This window comes from Gorilla gorilla, chromosome 8, assembly GCF_029281585.2.
Source record: "Gorilla gorilla gorilla isolate KB3781 chromosome 8, NHGRI_mGorGor1-v2.1_pri, whole genome shotgun sequence".
Taxonomy (NCBI): Eukaryota; Metazoa; Chordata; class Mammalia; order Primates; family Hominidae; genus Gorilla; species Gorilla gorilla.
The window spans coordinates 20,569,011-20,586,310 of record NC_073232.2 but is presented as its reverse complement, the minus strand read 5'-3'; the positions used below and the strand labels follow the sequence as shown (position 1 = coordinate 20,586,310).

The window sequence follows — 17,300 nt, the reverse complement described above, 5'->3', positions numbered from 1 at the left end:
GTTTGGGTGAAAGGTGGGAGAAAAGGCTTATCACCAATAGGGAGTGAAAAAAGTAGTAGATACTTAAACATAGCATCAGGAAAAGTAAAAACTGAATGAGTTGATATCTGTGAACAGTGTGGAGTCTGATAGAACACCTTCAAAAACTTATTTTGGATTCTACAGATCAATAATAACTAGATAGGCCTGCTGTTTGGAACATATCATATAATGTAAACATGAAGAAAGCATGTATGTCCTGGACTGTTTTGCTTCCATCTGTTTTTGTTGTTGTTGTTCTTTTTATCGTAGAATTATCTTTAAACAGAAAAGAGAATGGACAGAAATGAGAGGTCGTTGAGGCTCAAGGTCGGTTAGGAGATAATAAACCATTTAAATTTAGGTCTTTAGGATTAGATGAGCTGTTGTCTTAGACTGTCTGTTTTAGAGTAATTTAATAGTCTTTTAAGGGTAGTAAAATATGGAAAAGGTACCAGAAGACTAGACTCTGAAGAGAAGCATGGGTAGATTCTGGTAACTAGAAACTATTGGACTTCATGCTAATCCTAATCAGAATTCGAGCTTAGTTTTATTAAATCATGGTTTATGAATGGGTTTAAAAGGAAATAATGGTCTTTAGGGACTTTTCTGGGTATAATAGCACTAATACAACTTCCTTTTTTTGCTATTACTTAACAGGCAACCTAAAGAAATGTTGGAGATAAGTTTTATTTGAGTGTTAGAAAGGTATTTATGTCTTCTATGATCCTACCATAGACTAGAAGAACAAATGATGGTTGGAGGATATAGGTCATATATAGATTTTATAATTGATTGATAGACCATAGTTAAATTAATTTGTTGATGTTTATCAGAATGAAAGTCTTTGCCAGTGGGTCCTAGGATCTTAGCTTATTCAGCAGTTTTTCAGTGGCTAGGGTGAAAATTTAGTTACAATTGTTGGATTTATGAAGGGAAGGAGATAGGTACAAAGTTGATAGAGATAGCTAAAGTAAGGTTATGAAATTAAGATTTACAAAGATCTTTATAGGATAGTCATGGACCAAAATGGAAAATGAATTAATTAAAAATAATAAAATGTCAAGCTCTGTATTGAGATTGAGAAAGCTTCTAAGAGAGGTCTGAGATATTTTAATTAAGTATATGCTAATAAGAACCCATTAAATTGACTTAACAGCCAGAAAATAAAAGTGGATATTTGTTTGCAGATCAAAGGAGGTAATAGTGCTGCTGTTCTCCCGCCAAACCTTTTCTGGGGTATCATGTTGAATTTGGGGCATCAAATTTCAAAGGGGACTTCAGTAAATGTCATGTGTTAGATAGACAGTGTGAATATGTCAGAGATTTGTATTTACAGGCCTCTTATGTGGAAAAGCCTAATTTTGTTTAGAACTAAAAGGAAGACATTTCTATTAATAATTAGAGCACTTCAAGCTGGAATGAGCTGACTTGTGAGATTTTCATTTCTGGAAGCCTTAGGGAGAAATTGAGTGATCACTTATTAAGAGATGTTATCGAGGGGACATCATCATTTGTGAGAGATTGAGCTTTAAGTTTCCTTCCAATTTTTTAACTTTTTAAAAATTAATTTTTAAAATTAATTTTTAACTTTAACTTTTTAAAAATCCAGTCAGTTTTGTCCTCAAGACTTTACTCCTAACAAATGCCTTGTATTTATATAGCACTTTAAAGTTTTGGCTGGGTGCAGTGGCTCATGCCTGTAATCCCAGCACTTTGGGGAGGCCGAGGCGGGCGGATCACGAGGTCAGGAGATCGAGACCATGCTGGATAACACGGTGAAACCTCGTCTCTACTAAAAATACAAAAAATTAGCTGGGCGTGATGGCGGATGCCTGTAGTCCCAGCTACTCGGGAGGCTGAGGCAGGAGAATGGCTTGAACCCCAGGAGGCAGAGCTTGCAGTGAGCTGAGATCGTGCCACTGCACTTCAGCCTGGGCGACAGAGCGAGACTGTCTCAAAAAAAAAAAAAAAGTTTTAAAATGCTTTATGAGCTTGATTAAATGTGATCTTCACAAGAATTTTATGAGCTGGGCAGGAAATATTTTATAATTATCAGGCAGCTGTAGTGTAATGATTTTGAGAATGGGTTCTGGATCCCAACTGTGTTCACATCCCGCTCTGCCGCCTGTTGTGAGACATTTGGAAACTTCAGAGTGCCTCCCTTTCCTCATCTGTAATTTGGCAGCGATAATAGTGACTACACCATAGGGTTGTTTGAGTTTACGTATGACAATATGTTTGAGAAAATATGCTTAGAACACTCCAACCTGCTCCAAACAGTGCCTGACTTAGTGGACATTGAGCCCCTGTGAGTTCACACTCTTATTGTGTTGTCATCATTGTTTTTCTTTTATAGATTATAAGACTGAAACTTGTGCAGGTTGTGACTTGCCCAAGTTTACATCAATAATAAGTGGTAAAGAAGTTATTAGGAATTCTGTTGAATCAGATGAAAACAAAAATGGAGTAAAGTTAATGGTATATGGAATAATTTTGTGAAATAGTATTGATTTGTTAAATGAATCAGATTATGAAATTATTGACTGTCGATTTGGGGAAAGTTAAAGTTTGCATGTGTTTACAGATATCCACACATTCCAGACATTATTTGTTAGAAAAGTTGTTTCTAAAGCGTATATCAATAAAGAAACCACATTTTCCAAAAGATTTTTGCTTGATAGTGTTTAAAAGGAAGTAGGCAATTAACTTTGGTTTCTGTTTGCATTCCATCATACTTGCCAGGCAGTTTAAGCTTCTGATTTCTAGATGTGCTTAGATTTGTAGAAGAACAGAAAGCCAACTGAAGGCAAGTCCTATAAGAAAAATCCAAATTGCTTTGGGAGGCCCGGCTGGGCGGATCATGAGGTCAGGCATTCGAGACCAGTCTGGGCAATATGATGAAACCCCTTCTCTACTAAAAACAACAACAACAACAACAATTAGCCGGACATGGTGGCGGGCGCCTGTAGTCCCAGCTACTTGGGAGGCTGAGGCAGAAGAATCGCTTGAACCTGGGAGGCGGAGGTTGCGGTGAACCTAGATCGTGCCACTTCACTCCAGCCTGGGCGACAGATCAAGACTCTGTCTCAAAAAATAAAATAAAGAAAAATCCAAATTGTCTCTTATTTATAATATTACAATAAACAAAGAATGATCTTGCTGAAATTCTACCCTTACTTCAGATAATCACCTTTTCTAATTAAGTCATTAACTGCTCTTTAGTTTTCTATTCATGTTAGAAACAGTTTACAGTTTACCTTTCTCTCACTGCTGGTATGGTCCTGTGGTGAACACATCTCTTATGGTAAGGATTTAAAAATTCATTTGCAAGGTTATAAGCATCTTGAAGGCATATCTTGTCTTGATAAACTGTTTCTCAGTACTTAAAAAGAGCCTTGCACATAGAGAGTTTGTGAAATTGTAAAGCATTGATGGTTTTACTGGAAAGCAAAGGATCTTCCAGATCGACGGTATTAAAAATCGTCAATTAAAGTAATTTACTGTTCACAAGGATAGTAATGTAAGCTGTTAGTAAGTTTATTAAAGTCTTTTGTGTATGTTAATCCCTCGCTAACCTTGGAAGTTATGTTCTTGAAAAGGACTATTGGCCAAAGTGTGGTTGGCAAAACTATAGTCAACAAGATCAGTGTCATATGCAAATACAAGTTCACAGGAGAAGATACCCTCTAAGAGGCTTTACAAGCATTTTTAAAAACAAAATACATGAAAGTCCTACAAGACATTCATTTCAAAACAGTCCAGATTTGTTAGAAATAAAAAAATCTCATCTGGTAGGTACATTGATCAGGAAAGTTGTAGTATGGTCTACTGAGGCAGATTCTCCTGTAAATTTTTGTTACTTGTATTTATATTTTCAAGATATTTGAGCCAGTTCTGAAAAGCATAAAATATAATGCCTTTAGCGTTCATATTATCCTTTAAGTTTTGCAGCTCTCAGCAAAATGCTGACCCTTTTACAGATGACTGCGGTGGTAAAGGATATGTTTCTCTGGGCTGGCCTGCTGTTCACGTGTAGAGAAGGTGGAACACGGCAGCTTCACCTCTTTCTGCTCAGCACCCCTGCTTGCATGGCCTGCTGGGGAAGAAAGTGTTAATTAGTTTTCTTTTGGCCACAGGAGAGAAGTATTAGCTCTTTGGATTACTTTTCTTTTAGAGCAGTGAAGAAGCTAGAGGACATTCTCACCAGAAAGGCTGAGGGGACCTTACCCCAAATCCTCCTGGCTGTCAGATCACTGGAGGCTGAGGGAGGGTGGGCAGAGAGGGGAGGGTTTGCCTGTGTGGGAGAAGCTGTGTTGCAGTGGTCTTTTCCTTAGGAGGGATTTTTAGGCTAATGTTAATTATATTTACAATTGTTTAAAAATTTATGTTTGTATTCTGACAAGGTGGTATGTGTACATAACAAAAAGTTCAGGGTGTACTAAAGAGTGAAAAATAAGTGTCCTTTCTGTCAGACCTAGATTTAATCTCCCCAGGACAACCACTGTTAACTGTGTGTAACTATTTTGAGCCTTGCCCTGTGTTTTTTGTTTTGTTTTTGCTTACAGTATATCTTGGGGACGAATCCAAATCAGTACATATAATTTTGCTTCATGATTTTTAATAACTGAATTGATGGGCTTTTATGTTGTTTTTGGTCTTTTATTGCTGCATTGTGAAGTTGGTCCTGCTTATCTACTTAGAAAATTTAGATTACTGGCCAGGTGTGGTGGCTCACACCTGTAATCCCAGCACTTTGGGAGGCCGAGGCGGGTGGATCACGTGAGGTCAGGAGTTTGAGACCAGCCTGCCCAACAGGGCAGAACCCCATCTCTACTAAAAATACAAAAGGTTAGCCAGGTGTGGTGGCAGGCGCCTGTAATCCCAGCTACTCGGGAGGCTGAGGCAGGAGAATGGCATGAACCCAGGAGGCAGAGGTTGCAGTGAGCCGAGACTGCGCCACTGCACTCCATCCTGGGTGACACAGCGAGACTCCATCTCAAAAAAAAAAAAAAAAAAAAAAACCTAAATATTTTTCAGGATCCCCAGACAAGATGTTACCTGGAGCCTAGTAGCAGCCCCTTTCCCTTTTTCTCATGGATCAGTTGTGTTTAAGAGTATTGTTTCTTTTAATATCTGGAACATGATTGTGCAAGTTTCTCTGGAAATTTACATTCTACTACTGTTATTTTTCTGGAATATATTCACTATTAGGAAGGTAATATATACATGGTAGATTATATAGATGTTTCTTTTTTTTTATTTTTTTATTTTTTATTTTTTGGGACGGAGTCTCACTCTGTCACCCAGGCTGGAGTGCAGTGGCGCGATCTCAGCTCACTGCAAGCTCTGCCTCCTGGGTTCAAACCATTCTCCTGCTTCAGCCTCCCAAGTAGCTGGGACTACAGGCGCCTGCCACCATGCCTGGCTAATTTTTTGTGTTTTTTAGTAGAGACGGGGTTTCACCGTGTTAGCCAGGATGACCTCGATCTCCTGACCTTGTGATCCCCCTGTCTTGGCCTCCCAAAGTGCTGGGATTACAGGTGTGAGCCACTGTGCCCAGCCAGTTATATAGCTGTTTCTTAATATTGAAGAAGTATGTATTTGGATGTGATTAGATTTGGTTTTAAAGTTTGCTTTTTGAGTAAAATTTGCATAGTTAAAAAGGCTTACAGTTACCCTTATTTTGGTCATTCAAATATGAATGACCTAGGTAATAATGATTGAATACCCAGGTAATAATGATACATTAGTAGTATCAAAATATTAATTAAATTTTTACTAATTTATTTAGCTTTCTTGATGACCTCAAACTAATTTCTAATCCCTAAATATTTTTCTTGTTTTCCTATGTATACTTCTGCTCCTGCAGTAGATTATCTGGTTGTCTGGGGTGAGTATTGTGAAAAAGGAGGTGATGGAGACATGTTAGAAGTTTGGGGCCCTGTCTTTCCTACCCCACATTACTGTTGACGTAGCTGCTGCTTTTGAAATAGCCATTCCTGTTGCTGGGGGGGTCTCTGACTTTTTATTGTAACATTGTAGCTTTCTCTCCTTCTCTGAAAGGAGCCGGGCACATTCCTCAGCCCCGGGCTCAAAACAAACAAGCCCAGTACAAACACATCCCATCCTCCCATCCCACCACATATCGCCATATATCTCTCAAACTTCCTGAGCCCAGTACAAACACCACCAGGAAAGTCTCCGATAAGGAGACAGCCGTTCAAAGTTTTACTGAAAGAGCGGGAACCAAAAGAATTCCTTTGTTCCCCTGTAACTTTCAGGCTATAAAAAGCAAACACTCGCATTGTTCAGGGCCCTCTTGTATGCTGTGGAATGGAGGGACCAGGTTCGAACTTGTAGTAAAGATCCTTGCCGCTTGGCTTTGACTCTGGACTCTGGTGGTCTTCTTTGGGGAACAAACTGACTGGGCATAACATCTGGGGGCTCGTCCGGGATTCCCCAAGCCCACCAGACCCCTGGTCAACGGATCTGCTAGGATCGATCTACTGATAGGTGAGCTGGCTCGTCTCCGTTTGTCTGTGTCTGTTCTGAATCCGAATCTGTGACTCGCGAGATCTGAAACTGGAGCTGACACAGTCCTGGCGGACGCGCTATAGGACAGCCAGCGGAGACCGGTGGGAGACGTCCCCTGGCTCTCATCTGATCTATATTGCAATCTGAGCTGCCCCGGTTTGGCGGGCAGCAGCTGTCTCTGATCTGAGCTGCCCCGGTTTGGCGGGCAGCAGCTGTCTCTGATCTGGGCTGCCCCAGCGCGATCGCGATCCAGGCAGCTAACTCTGACCTGGGCTTCTGGTGCGCGCTTGTGATCTGAACTGCCCCGGTTTGGCGGGCAGCAGCTGTCTCTGATCTGGGCTGCCCCAGTGCGATCGCGGTCCAGGCAGCTAACTCTGACCTGGGCTTCCGGTGCGTGCTTGCGATCTGAACTGCCCCGGTTTGGCGGGCAGCAGCTGTCTCTGATCTGGGCTGCCCCAGCGCGACCGCGGTCCAGGCAGCTAACTCTGACCCGGGCTTCCGGTGCGCGCTTGCGATCTGAACTGCCCCGGTTTGGCGGGCAGCAGCTGTCTCTGATCTGGGCTGCCCCAGCGTGACCGCGGTCCAGGCAGCTAACTCTGACCTGGGCTTCCGGTGCACGCTTGCGATCTGAACTGCCCCGGTTTGGCGGGCAGCAGCTGTCTCTGATCTGGGCTGCCCCAGCGCGACCGCGATCCAGGCAGCTAACTCTGACCCGGGCTTCCGGTGCGCGCTTGCGATCTGAACTGCCCCGGTTTGGCGGGCAGCAGCTGTCTCTGGGCTGCCCCAGCGCGACCGCGATCCAGGCAGCTAACTCTGACCCGGGCTTCCGGTGCACGCTTGCGATCTGAACTGCCCCGGTTTGGCGGGCAGCAGCTGTCTCTGATCTGGGCTGCCCCAGCGCGATCGCGATCCAGGCAGCTAACTCTGACCTGGGCTTCCGGTGCGCGCTTGCGATCTGAACTGCCCTGGTTTGGCGGGCAGCAGCTGTCTCTGATCTGGGCTGCCCCAGCGCCACCGCGATCCAGGCAGCTAACTCTGACCAGGGCTGCCAAAGTGCGCCTGCGATTAGATGTCATTAATAAGTCAGATCAGATTTCCTTTACAGGGATTCAAACCCACATTCCTTTACAGGAAGAGACTACAGATTGTTACAGGATGGGTAATACCCGGAGCGCTCCTCTATCTCCCCTTATGAGTAATTTTGGGGAAGTTGGAGCAAGGGGCCATGATCTTGGTATAGAAATCAGGAAAGGAGAGCTAATTACTCTGTGTCGCTCCGAGTGGCCTGCCTTTGATGTGGGGTGGCCGCCCGAAGGGACCTTCCGACTTGCTGTCATCACTAGGGTAAAGTCCAAGATTTTCCTACCTGGGCGTGCGGGCCACTTAGATCAAATCCCATATATCCTCATATGGCAGGACCTTGTTGAGAACCCGCCTCCTTGGCTGTCCCCTTTCCAATTAGCCTCTGAACCCTGTAAGGCACTGGTTGCTCGACCACTAAAATCCAAGCAACCAACTGCCCCCCCCCCCCGATCCTGTTCTACCTGACAGCGGGGACCCACTGTTCACAGAACCCCCTCTGTACCCCTCCGGGCCCCAGGCCCCAGCCCCCCTGGCTGAGCTGCGGGAGGGAGCAGGCGGACGGGAGGCGGCCGGCACACAGGGGCCCGCTGAAAGGAAAAGTAACTTTGAAGGGCTGGCGGGGCAGACGCGAGGGCGCACTTCGCGGACTAGCCCCCCTCAGCTGCCTGACTCCACGGTGGCTTTTCCCCTTCGGGAAATAGGACCCCCAGATGACACAGGAATCCCCAGGCTCCAGTACTGGCCGTTCTCCACCAGTGATCTGTGTAACTGGAAGACTCAGAGTGCTCAGTTTTCAGACAACCCCAGAGATTTACTGGCTTTACTGGATAGTGTCATGTTCACCCACCAGCCCACTTGGGATGATTGTCAGCAGCTCCTCCGAATCTTGTTCACCACGGAAGAGCGAGAGAGAATACAGATAGAAGCTAGAAAGCTGGTTCCGGGGGACGACGGTCAACCGACTGCCAACCCCGACCTCATAAACGCAACCTTTCCTCTGACCAGGCCGACGTGGGACTACAACACGGCAGAAGGTAGGGGACGGCTACACCTTTATCGCCAGACTCTAATGGCAGGTCTCCGGGCAGCTGCTCGCAAGCCCACTAATTTGGCTAAAGTATATTCTATTCTGCAGGGGAAGACAGAGAGCCCAGCTACCTACTTAGAAAGATTAATGGAAGCTTTTAGACAGTACACCCCCATAGATCCAGAGGCTCCAGGAAGTCAGGCAGCTGTTGTAATGTCTTTCGTAAATCAGGCAGCCCGAGATATTAAGAGAAAACTCCAGAAATTAGAAGACTTGGAGGGGAAGCGGATTCAGGAGCTCCTTCAGATAGCCCAGCGGGTTTACAATAACAGAGATACTCCAGAGGAAAAGCAATTTAAGGCCACTGAAAAAATGACCAAGGTCCTGGCAGCAGTGGTACAGAAAGAGCATCTACAGCCAGAGTACACTCAACCTAGGCGGCCCCCCCGGCATAATAATCTGAGCAAAGACCTGCAGGACCGCCCACTTCCTGACGCCGACCTCGTCTGGTTCACTGATGGGAGCAGCTTCATGCATCAAGGCCAGAGGTACGCTGGAGCGGCAGTAACTTCAGAGACTGAGGTAATCTGGACGGAACCCCTGCCCCCGGGGACATCGGCCCAGAAGGCCGAACTGATAGCGCTCACCCAAGCTCTTACCTTAGGGGCGGGGAAAAAGCTGACAGTATATACAGACAGCCGATATGCAACGGCGCATATACATGGGGCCATTTACAGGGAGCGAGGGTTACTGACGGCTGAAGGAAAAGAGATAAAAAACAAGCAAGAGATCCTAGCCTTGCTAACTGCCCTATGGAGGCCAGAAAAATTAGCCATTGTACGTTGCCCAGGGCATCAGAAACTAACTACTCCAACTGCTCAAGGCAACTTTCTGGCAGACCAAACTGCAAGGAATGTGGCGAAGGCTCCCAGCCAACTCCTTGCACTCCAGCTCCCTGACCCGGGCCGCTGGGACTTGCCATATTTCCCTGAATATTCAGAACAAGATCTCCAGTGGATTGACAAACTTCCCCTGAAACAAATCCAGAATGGGTGGTGGACTGATACTAATGACCAAACCATCCTACCAGAAAAATTAGGACAACAGGTGTTAGAACACATCCACCGAACCACCCACCTGGGGGCCCGGCGGATGAAAGACCTGATCAGACGCTCCAAGCTCAAAATCAGACATATAGCTGAGACGGCCGGCAGTATCGTGACAAGTTGCAAAGTTTGCCAGCTTAACAACGCATACCCCCAATCTCAAGCTGCAACAGGAACAAGGCTCAGGGGAACCAGGCCCGGTATCTACTGAGAAGTAGATTTTACTGAAATAAAGCCAGGAAAGTACGGGTACCGGTACTTACTTGTCTTTGTAGATAACTTTTTCAGGGTGGACTGAAGCATTCCCAACCAAAAAAGAAACTGCTCAGGTCGTAGCAAAGAAAATTCTGGAAGATATCCTTCCCAGGTATGGCTTCCCCGTCCAGATAGGGTCAGATAATGGGCCCGCTTTCGTCACTAAGGTAAGTCAGGATTTGGCTTCCACCCTTGGGGCAAATTGGAAACTACATTGCGCTTACAGGCCCCAGAGTTCAGGACAGGTAAAAAGGATGAATCAGACCTTAAAAGAGACCTTAACTAAATTGACTATAGAGACTGGCGCTAATTGGGTAGTCCTTCTCCCCTATGCTCTGTTCCGGGCCCGTAATACCCCTTACAAACTGGGCCTTACCCCTTACGAAATCATGTATGGCAGACCTCCACCCCTGGTTCCTAGCTTAAAAGATGATCTGCTTAAGTCTGAAACAGAAAATGTCTCTGAATTCTTATTTTCCCTACAAGCCTTACAGAAAATTCACCAAGAAATCTGGCCCAAGCTAAAAGAGCTATATGAGACCAGTCCCCCACCGACACCCCATCCGTACCAGCCGGGAGACTGGGTCCTGGTTAAGCGACACCGACAAGAGACCCTAGAGCCCAGGTGGAAAGGACCACTCCAAGTACTCCTGACCACGCCCACCACCCTGAAGGTAGAAGGCATTGCGTCGTGGATCCACTACACCCACGTCAAGCCAGTGGACCCAACCTCCGACCTTCTGGGGCCAATCATGGCGGCGGCTGAAGCACCGGACATGGGGACTGTGGACAGAGCTAAGAACAACCCCTTAAAACTCACCCTGCGCCGGCAGCATAGCTCACTGCAAACATGCAGTTAGGTAGTCTAACTCTAACATTAGTCGCCCTAGTGGCCGCTGGGGAAAATATAAAGCCAGCTCCTAATCCCTTTGTCTGGAGATTCTGGCTTTATGAAAACCAAACCCACCCTGGGCAACCTCATAAGCCCGGGAAATTAGTGGCCAGTGCAGATTGCCCCTCCTCGGTGCAGTAGCCCAATTTTACTAAATTTTACCAATTTCCCAATAGCCAAACCAGTGGCACCAATAATATGCTTCGAGTATGATCAGACTAAATACAATTGTAAGCACTCTTGGTGGCACCAAAGTGCTGGCTGCCCTTATAACTATTGTAACATCCATAAATACCAATGGTGGGGTGAAAAAAAGAACAGATAGATCCCAGATGGCCCTTCCATCGCAGACGAGATAGAGACCTTTCATATACATGGGTAGTTAGAGACCCCTGAAACTCCGGCTGGACCACGCCTCAACACGGGGCTGTATACTACTCCTCCGCCTCCACATGGCCTAGCAGTCACCTCTATCTGTGGCGGGGTCTAGTGCAGGTACGGCCCCTGGTCCATGGAAATATCCAGCGACAAGAAAACCGCCTGACACAAGATTTACGTCCTTTTTCCTGGTTAAAATTATTGCAAGAAGGATTAGAACTTGCTAACCTTACAGGACTTCACAGCCTGTCTGGCTGCTTTCTGTGTGCCACTCTAGGGCGTCCACCGCTAACCGCTGTCCCCCTGCCATGGGGATCCTCCACCTCTGCCCAAGCTAACAACCACCGAAACCTCTCATATGCCCCTATCCCTAACGTGCCACTATACCTAAACCCCAGTCAAGAAAAGTTTCCCTACTGTTTCTCAGGAACTAATTCCAGCCTCTGCAGCATCACTGCAACGCCACCTAATATCACCTTAAGGGCTCCGTCAGGCATATTCTTCTGGTGTAATGGAACACTATCTAAAAACCTATCAAGCCACTCTGTTACCAACCTACTGTGTCTTCCTGTCACATTAGTTCCCCGGTTAACTCTGCTTACTGCCGGCGAGTTCCTAGGGTATACCGGTAACTGGACTAGTGCTGTTATTCACCCAGACCCTAGACCGAGACCTGCACGAGCCATATTTGTCCCCCTCATTGCAGGAATCTCCCTCACCGCATCCTTCATGGCGGCCGGACTGGCTGGGGGAGCCCTAGGTCACACCCTTATAGAAAGTAACAAGCTGTACCAACAATTTGCCATTGCTGTGGAGGAGTCAGCTGAGTCCCTTGCCTCCCTCCAGCGGCAGCTCACGTCCCTAGCACAGGTAACCTTGCAGCACCGGAGGGCCTTAGACCTACTCACTGCTGAAAAAGGGGGTATGTGTATGTTTCTGAAGGAAGACTGTTGTTTCTACATAAATGAATCAGGGCTTGTGGAAGACCGGGTCCAACAGTTACGCAAGTTAAGCACAGAAGTAAGAACACGGCAGTTTGCTTCAGCTGCAGACCAATGGTGGAACTCATCTATGTTTTCTCTGTTAGCCCCCTTCCGTGGACCCCTGCTGAGTCTACTATTTCTGCTTACCGTAGGACCTTGTGTTGTTAACAGAATTTTGTGGTTCGTTAGAGAAAGGTTTGACACTGTACAACTCATGGTCCTCAGAGCCCAATACCAACCTGTAAACACTGAAACAGAATCAGACTTATAAGACCCAAGATTGGCTCTAAAAATACCTGAAAAGAAAAGGGGGGAATGAAAGGAGCCGGGCACATTCCTCAGCCCCGGGCTCAAAACAAACAAGCCCAGTACAAACACATCCCATCCTCCCATCCCACCACATATCGCCATATATCTCTCAAACTTCCTGAGCCCAGTACAAACACCACCAGGAAAGTCTCCGATAAGGAGACAGCCGTTCAAAGTTTTACTGAAAGAGCGGGAACCAAAAGAATTCCTTTGTTCCCCTGTAACTTTCAGGCTATAAAAAGCAAACACTCGCATTGTTCAGGGCCCTCTTGTATGCTGTGGAATGGAGGGACCAGGTTCGAACTTGTAGTAAAGATCCTTGCCGCTTGGCTTTGACTCTGGACTCTGGTGGTCTTCTTTGGGGAACAAACTGTCTGGGCATAACATCTCCACATGGTGAGTTTCTACCATGCTTTTGTTTTATTATTACTATTTTTTGAGGCAGAGTCACATTCCGTCGTACAGGCTGGAGTGCAGTGGCCTGATCTCAGCTCCTTGCAACCTCTGTCTCCCGGGTTCAGGCAATTCTCCTGCCTCTGCCTCCTGACTAGCTGGCACTACAGGCACCCGTCACCATGCCTGGCTAACTTTTGTATTTTTAGTAGACATGGGATTTCGCTGTGTTGGCCATGCTGGTCTCAAACTCCTGGCCTTAAGTGATCTACCTGCCTCGGCCTCCCAAAGTGCTGGGATTACAGGCATGAGCCATTGTGCCCAGCCTCTATCATGCTATTTTAGGACCTGGATCAAACGTTGTTTTGTACCTAAAACTTTTTTCTGACTTTGCTTTTTTTCTATCAGCTTTTTTGTAGCATTTAAAAACCACATCTATTAAAGAGCATTTTTCACATTATTTACAGTTGGTCTTTATGTGTCTGATTCCCTCAGGAAAGTGATCTTTTTGAGGAACTGTTTTATCTGTCTTTGTGTTGCATGATAGCTGGGTGCAGTGGCAGTAAATGGTGTTCAGTACTTTCTGAATTAATGAATATTAGAAAGTTTAATTCATCTCATTTCTCCAAGGAAAAGCTGGTCTTTAGATTCTTCATCTGATTGTCATTCACTTAATGATTGGCGAGTCGGCATTCCAAGTGGAACTTTCGGGTATCCATAGAGATAGGGCAGAATTATTTGATTATATAATTTGCTTTAAAAATTGTCCTACAGCTTTCCATCTAAAACCTTATAAGAACACCGAGGAGCAAGTTTTCCTTTCTAGTCACCGTACTATGTTATAGAAAAGGTAAAATGTATTTGGAAAATTAAAAAAAATTTTTTTTTTCTAACTTATAGTGTCAGTGTCATGTCTTTAGTGCATTTCATTCCAGTGTCTTTTCTGTCTGTGGCTTTTCTTGTTTAATTTTGTTTTGTTTTCCACAGTAGGTAGATGATTTATTGCTTGATATTGGAGTAACTTTAGGCTTCAGATGGCTCAGTTCTGGTGAAATCCATTATTTAAGATCTGTGCACATCTAGGGAGGTTGCTCTATCTCACAGTGGAAAACACTTACGACTTTCTATGGACTTGAAGGCATTTCCTTGCCTCTTGCCCTTATTTAATGCTAGAGGATCCTTGTTAAGCCTTTGTTCATTTGCTTGCGATTTTATTTATTCGAAGCCTTCTTGCATTGTTCCAAGTGCCACTTCTCTAACTTAAGAACTGTGTGATCTTTGCAGTTAACCTACCAATTTTCTCATTTGTTTAATGAGCAATAATGATACCTACCTCGTAGTTTTGATGTGGGGAGACTAAATGAGGTAATATACATAAAGCATTTAGATTGTACAGAATAAATGCTGGTTACTGCTTATGACTCAGGTTCTTAGTTGCTACTTAATTCATCTGGTCTCCTGAAGAGTGACTACTATATATATATAGCACTATTGATGTTTGTTATATAAAATAAATCTTACTTATTATATAAGTTACCCTAACACAACATTATTAGCACAATAACAGTAACAGAGTTTAAGGAATATAATGTTAAACACATATGCACATATGAGATACTTATATGTAACGCAGTTTAGGATTTGTTAGGTGAAATGTGTGGAATGCAGCTGTGTCTTGTGAGAATTCTGTGGTACTGTGCTTGGACCTTAGGGTACCTTACAAAAATGATTAAATGAGTGACAGTTTTAGTGTGATATGAGCACTTTTATTTATTAAATCCCATTCAGTGTTATCAAATTGCTGGCTTTTGATGGCCTTATGGTCAAATTTGAACCCAAGGGCCATTCAGGGACCCAGTAATACTTACATAACTCAAAGGATGATAATATAGTTCTTCCTGTGTGCTTCTCAGTTGTTCTAGGCAATACCTCGTTCTTGTTTTTGAGTGTCATTTTAGGCACAGTTTGGCTTTTGCACATTATTTTTTATTTAAAGGGTAGAAATGTTACCATGGGGTTGATCGTTACCACTGTCTGTGGAATTAGTTATTAAGCATCAGAGTAGGCAGTCTATGAATTATCTTCTTATATCTGGTCTGCAAGAATTTGCTGTAATTAGAACATTTCTTGTTAATACCTATTGGGCCAAATTCAACACAAACTTTTATTGTAGTGCATATAACTGCACATACTTGGAATTCTGAGTGAGCTGGGAAAGAAGTTCTTAAAACTAAGTGAATGAAGTAGATTCAATAGAGCCCTTTCTGTAGTCATGGGAATTAATCATGAAGGCAGTTGCTTTAGTAACACTAAAAGCATAAAGTGTTTTAGTAAAGTTCAGTGTCATTTGGTGATTATTGTGTCAAATTTTTACATGTTTCTTGATCATTTCTTGTTATTATCCTAAAACACACAACTTAAAACATAATATAGCAGGTCCAGTTGGCTATGACCACAAAGAATATTTCATATAAATTGTTCTTGGATTCTTCAGAATACCATTCATCTCCATTTTGCACAAATAATTGACAATTTCATGTAATGAGATTGGAAGCCTACTAGAATCCAGAAAGTACAGCTGTTAGAATTCACAGGAATCACATAGATTTGTTTCTGTGGGAAGAAATGTAAGGACTAGCAGAAGTGAGCAGAAATGTATAAGATCATCTATTAATACTTACACTTCAACAAAAGCACTTGGTGGTTAGAAACATGGCTTTGAAGTTGAAATTGGACAGCCTGGCTTTTAAGTCCTGCCCTGTCACTTACTTCCCATATGGCCTGAATTACTTAACCTTTCCACGCCTCAGTCTCCACATATGTAAAGTGGAGATAGTCATAAAAACTAACATAGGCTTTTGTGAGGTTTAAGTGAGATTATGCATGTTAAATGCTCAGCACAGTGTCTGGCACATAGTAACCTCTCAATAAACAGTTTATAAAATATCCACAAGCAAGGAGTTGTTACAAACCAGTCTTGTGTCATCTGTTAAAACAATCATACTGCTGCAAAAGCAGCTAAAATATAATCTTGACTTTGTCAGCAACTGTAGGCGGGTTGAAGTGAGTAAAGTGACTCATATGTTTGTCTTGGTTCTAAATATCTGTTGTTGGCAATTTTGTCATTCAACCCTGTCCCCAAATGTGGGATTGCGCTCATATGCAATAGCTAGTAATTATATTTGTCTTCAGTAGTAATGGTATTTAAATATTGTTACATCACTTCATATCCTTTTAAGCTGTGACTCATCTTACACATAAATGTAGGAGTTACTAGTCTGATTTGGGGGGTTCCAGGGAGTCACTAAGTGATACTATTTCTTTTCCTTGAGAAGTAAGGCGCAGGAGACTGCCAGATGGAGATCAAATTGTCTCCTCTGTTGGCTGATTGGAGGACATGGCATCAGATCTGGAGTGAAAAGGGCTTATTAGCCTGCTTGACTTAGACCTGCCCACTGGGTGACTGACACAGCCAACAAGCCTGGGCCTCAAAGAGCAGGCACCTTCCTGCATGGAGAGCCCATTAGAGAGACCAGACCAGGGGACACTCAGGGACAGAAGGCTGCACCCAGGGACAGGGGTTGAGAGAGAGCAGGAGGTGAGCCTGTCTTGGCCAGGTGCTTCTTTCAGACCATTGACCCCACATGTCCTTCTGCCCCTTGGAGAGGAGAGTGGGAGAGTTCAGGAGTGCTGCCCTCGCTGCGTTTCCTCCACATGACTTGAAGCGTGATGGAAGCACACCCAGCCACATGAGCAGAGCCTTTCCACAACGAAAGGGAGCCTGTGCAGCTCTGCGAGTAGGAGAGATGAAGAGCAGAGTGAAGAGAGGGTTGGACCACAAACACAGCAGATGAGTCTCTCGAGCCCTTCATCTTCCCGGAGCCCCCTATGTTATTTAAAATGCAGGTGAAGGACTTTTAGATAACCAGAAGTACAAATTTAGGTAACTAGATTGTGACTTCTCATGTCTGAATTTTAGTCTTCATAAAAATTTAAATGCTATCTTGAAATAGAATAAATGGAATAAATATATAAGAGAAAGCTAAGAATCTTTAGCAAAAGTATACTTTTTTTGTAGTGAAGGTATATATGGAAATTAGCTTGCGAGTCTGATTTTCAGCATACGTTGATATATTAAATTTTTAATTGGTTGGATAATTCACTTTAGTAATTAATTTTTAGTAACTTTTTATGCTTTTCAAGAAATATTTAATGAGCATCTACCATGGGTTAGGCACTGATAGATACCAGAGACACCAGGATGGATGAGAAACTGTCCTCTTTTCATGGAGATCATAGTTCAGTAGAAGAGACATGTA

General features: G+C 44.1%; 1 protein-coding gene across 2 annotated transcripts in view; it reads left to right on the top strand.

Annotated features, from left to right (window-relative positions):
- USP6NL (USP6 N-terminal like) overlaps positions 1-17,300 on the top strand; it is a 122,871-nt gene that overhangs the window by 24,147 nt on the left and 81,424 nt on the right. The window contains exon 1 of one of the 2 annotated variants that reach the window (XM_055352288.2): positions 12,002-12,166. The exons of the other annotated variant lie outside the window; for it this stretch is intronic. The gene's annotated coding sequence lies outside the window, so the exon portion shown is untranslated. Of the gene's footprint in view, positions 1-12,001; positions 12,167-17,300 lie in introns of those variants that run through there. 2 annotated transcript variants of the gene reach the window in all.